Source organism: Ailuropoda melanoleuca, chromosome 18 (assembly GCF_002007445.2).
Source record: "Ailuropoda melanoleuca isolate Jingjing chromosome 18, ASM200744v2, whole genome shotgun sequence".
In the NCBI taxonomy this organism is placed as follows: Eukaryota; Metazoa; Chordata; class Mammalia; order Carnivora; family Ursidae; genus Ailuropoda; species Ailuropoda melanoleuca.
This window is the reverse complement of record NC_048235.1, coordinates 13,746,938-13,750,810: the sequence shown is the minus strand read 5'-3', so window position 1 is coordinate 13,750,810 and position 3,873 is coordinate 13,746,938.

Sequence of the window (3,873 nt, the reverse complement as noted above, 5' to 3'; positions counted from 1 at the left end):
TTGCGGCTCCGGGCGGGGGCGGGGCTTGTCCTGCTTCCGTGCGCCGCGGAAACACGAGCCCCTCCTCCTCGCTGAGCCCAGCGCCCTGCCGGCCTTCATCGGCCCCCGAGGGTCCTTCGTTGGGCTGTGAGTCCACCGCCCCGCAGGACGCTGGTCGCGCCCAGACTTCATTCAGCGACGGCCTCGCGCGGCTCCCTGCACTAAGCCCCTCAGTCGGTTGTGGCGGTGCGTTCTCGCAGCAGAGCCGAGGTCGGCGCGACGACCTCTGTTTTGAGAGCAGCTCTCTCAAGGCCCGAGCGCTCCGAGCTGGCGCTGGCCGGGGGGACGCTTCCCCGGTGGGCCGGTGGGCCCGGGCTCAGCCGGCGCAGGACTGCATTCCCGCCTCCGCGGCGGTTTGATAGTTCGGCAAATGTCCTCCCTCCCTCCCTCCGTCCTGTCGCTTTCTTTCGTAATCCCTGGGCGTTGTGCTTGACAGCAAGGGAACAAGCGTGACTAAGACCTTGACCCTGCCTTCAGTGAGCTTACAGTGTCGGTCCCATTGGCTCCTTTCAGGCCTCCTGTGTCCTGGCAGGTGAACGGCTCCTTAATCTCCCCAGCTCCCCTCGAACGAGAGAACTGCCCTCCATCTTGGTTTGCGTCGCTTGCCCGCTTGGAGGCCTGTAGGATGGCTCCCTGCTGCCTACAAAGTCCTGACGCCTCAGTGCCGGCTGGCGTTCAAAGCCCTCACGCCTCCCTCATCTCCAGTCACAGTCCCCCGTGAGCTGGCACGTGACCGGCCACCGGGCCTCCTGGTTTCTTGCATCCAATATTCATCCACCTGAATTCTTTTCCTTCCGAGCCGCCCAATTTGACTTAATTCCTCCTTCGCAACGAAACTGCCTGGTGAACGGCCTGTGCCAGAACTGCTCTCTGCCTCCTCCCTTTCCCTACAGCCTTTTTCGTCTTCTCTGCTGGCTACCACAGCGTTGTTGTGAGTCACCTGTCTGCCCCCAGGCTCAGGTGGGAGGCCCTGGAGGGCCGTGGGCAGGCTTGGTCATAGCGATGCGCACAGATCATCTGAGAAGGCTCAGGACTTGCTGAAGCGACGTTGCCTCAGTGCACTGAAGATGCAAATAGGTAAAATCTAGGAAACCAGCCCGTCTTCAACGGTGTCTCCACACAACTGGAATCATAAAATGGGCACTTCGGATTACCCAGTCAGCCTTGTCCCTGTGTGAAGCCTAATGGCATCCTTTAAGCCCACAAAGTAATCTTAATAGGGCCCCGGCTAGGAGACGGTCCGTCTACACTACCCACCTTCACTGATCAACAGGAGCGCAGACAGTTGCCCTTGGTGTTGTGTTGGGATCAAGCGAAGCCTGTCTTTGTAGATGGCTCTCTCCTTACCCTGCAAGAGGTGACTGAAAACAGTCTCAGCTTCAGTGAGCCACAGCATTACTCTTTGTTAACATACAATAACCAGCTTTTATCACTTTGTAACACTTCATAATTAAAAAGGTTTCTCACTTTTTTACATTTCGCGTCATATTCACAAATTACTCCACGAGGCGTTATCATCTTTGTTTCATGTAGATGTAAGCTGAAGTCCAGACAGGCGGAGTAGCTTTGCCCAAGCTTTGCACACGACTAGTACGCAGCAGGGCTTCTAGTCCCTTATTTAACGCCCCTGCCCATACCTGGAGTAATGTAGATATTCCTATACGGTATTATGCATTTAGCCATCAAAATAGATGCAAAGCTACTCTGTCTATTATATGTGTGATTTTTCAGGTGAAGAAATGAAAGAAGCACAGGACTTGGAAGACAGATTCGGTTGTAATTTAGTTATTTTTCTTTTGTGTGGTTTGAATATAACCTGTTGAAACATTTCCAAGTTCCATTTTAAAAGTGATGAACAGAATTTAAAGGCAATAGCTCACCAACACCCTAACTAGCAAGTGGCACTTCTGAAGTCGGTTCCCAGAAACACCTGTCTCTAGGCTTGGGGAACAATGTCATACGTATAGGTGGAACCGCACGAAGATGATGGTATTTGATTTGGGCCTACAAAGCTGCAACTTCATGTAGTTCATCTCATAGAAGTATTGGCTTTTTAGTTTACGCTCTTGGCCAATTTTTTGCCTGAATCTTTATTCCTTTTGGGGAGTAGGTGGGGGTATCACTCTGACTGGTCCTAAGACTATTTCTGTGAAAGGAGCTCTCAAGAATAGAAGAAGGCTTTTCTTGCTGTGTGTCTCCTTTCTGAGAGCTGGGTATGGGTGTCATCTTGGCAGGAGATGCGAGTTGGTTACACATGGTGACAGGCACGTGCTGTGATGAGATCATCCTCAATCCTTAGCATAGTCACTGAACTGCCTTCCAATGGAGTTTGCCTATATGTTTTATAATCAGAAAACAAATGAAACGAAGGGATCATGAAATCTCTTTCTCTCTTCCTGCCCCTCACCACGCACACATCATAGTTTCCCCTGGTTTCAGTGATGTGTGGAAGTTATCAATGCAGCCTCCTTTAAAGGGATCCTTTGAGCGGAACTAAGAAAATGAATTTCCCAGATGAATTTACCATGTGCTTTTCTCTCAAAGCAACAAAGTGCAAGTTCGTAAAACAATGAATTGTTCAACTCCACAAGAGCGTTAATAATGACTAAGCCGATATGACAGAAGAGTGTCCTGCATTTCAGGATATGGCTTAGTGTTGTATCTTGGCCACTTGAGAAAGTTGCTTAACCTTGCTGGATTTCAGTTTCCCTATCTATAAAATCTGAGTACGTGTGAAGCAGCTCTCATGAGAGTGTGTGTGTCTGTGTGTGTGTGTGTAATTAATATGCGTAAAATACAGGCTTTGGGTAAAGGTTAGTTTCTTCTTTCCTCTTCCTTCCATGTCTCTCTAACTTGTGTGGCTAACCCTACCTGTATCTAGTTCAGTGTGTGTGTTGTCCGTCTGTGAGTAGTTAGCAAGAAATGCTTTCATTACACAAAAAGATAGGACAGGTATTATCCTTATTTTTTCTGATGGAGAAGCTGAGAACAGAGATGGTAAATAATTTGCACAAGAATAAAATAGAAAAATATATAAACCCCTAACTCTGTTCAGAAATGCAGTAACACTAACAAATGTACCAAGTATTTACTACCAATTCAATTACGTCGTATCTAGTGGGTTCTGTAAGCCAAATACAAACATCGTGCCTATATTGTGCAGTTACCTACTTCACATGCCTTGTCCTCAAGATGTTTCAACCAGGATCTAAACACCTGATTAATAGGAAATGGAACAAACATGAAGGTCATTTCATTTTTACCCAACAGTGGGAAAGGAATAGACAAAGGGAAGAAGGAAGTAATATTTAGGTTGAACACTTACTGCACACCAGACCTTGTACCAAATTACACGCTACATCTTTTGAATTTCATAATTCTGTGAGGTAGACATCTCCGTTTTACAGATAACAAAGCTTAGACTCAGAGAGCTTAAATAATTTGCCCAAGATAATTCAGTCAGTAAGAAGTAGAATTAGCTTCAAACTCATATCCTAAAACTCTTACACATTGATGGAGAGAGTACCCATTTGTAGACCTGGTGAAGGTAATTCTTTTTTTTAAATTTTATTTAAAGATTTTATTTATTCATTTGACAGAGAACAAGCAGAGGGAGAGGGAGAAGCAGGCTCTCTGTTCAGGAGCCTGACACAGGGCTCAATCCCAGGACCACGGGATTGTGACCTGAGCTGAAAGTAGACGTTTAACCAACTGAGCCACCCAGGCACCCCTGGTGAAGGTAATTCTATCAAGAAGGTTAAGTATTTATTTTCTTTGACTCAATTATTCCACTAATGGAAAGTTATTTCAAGAAAATCATTGAAAATACAGAGA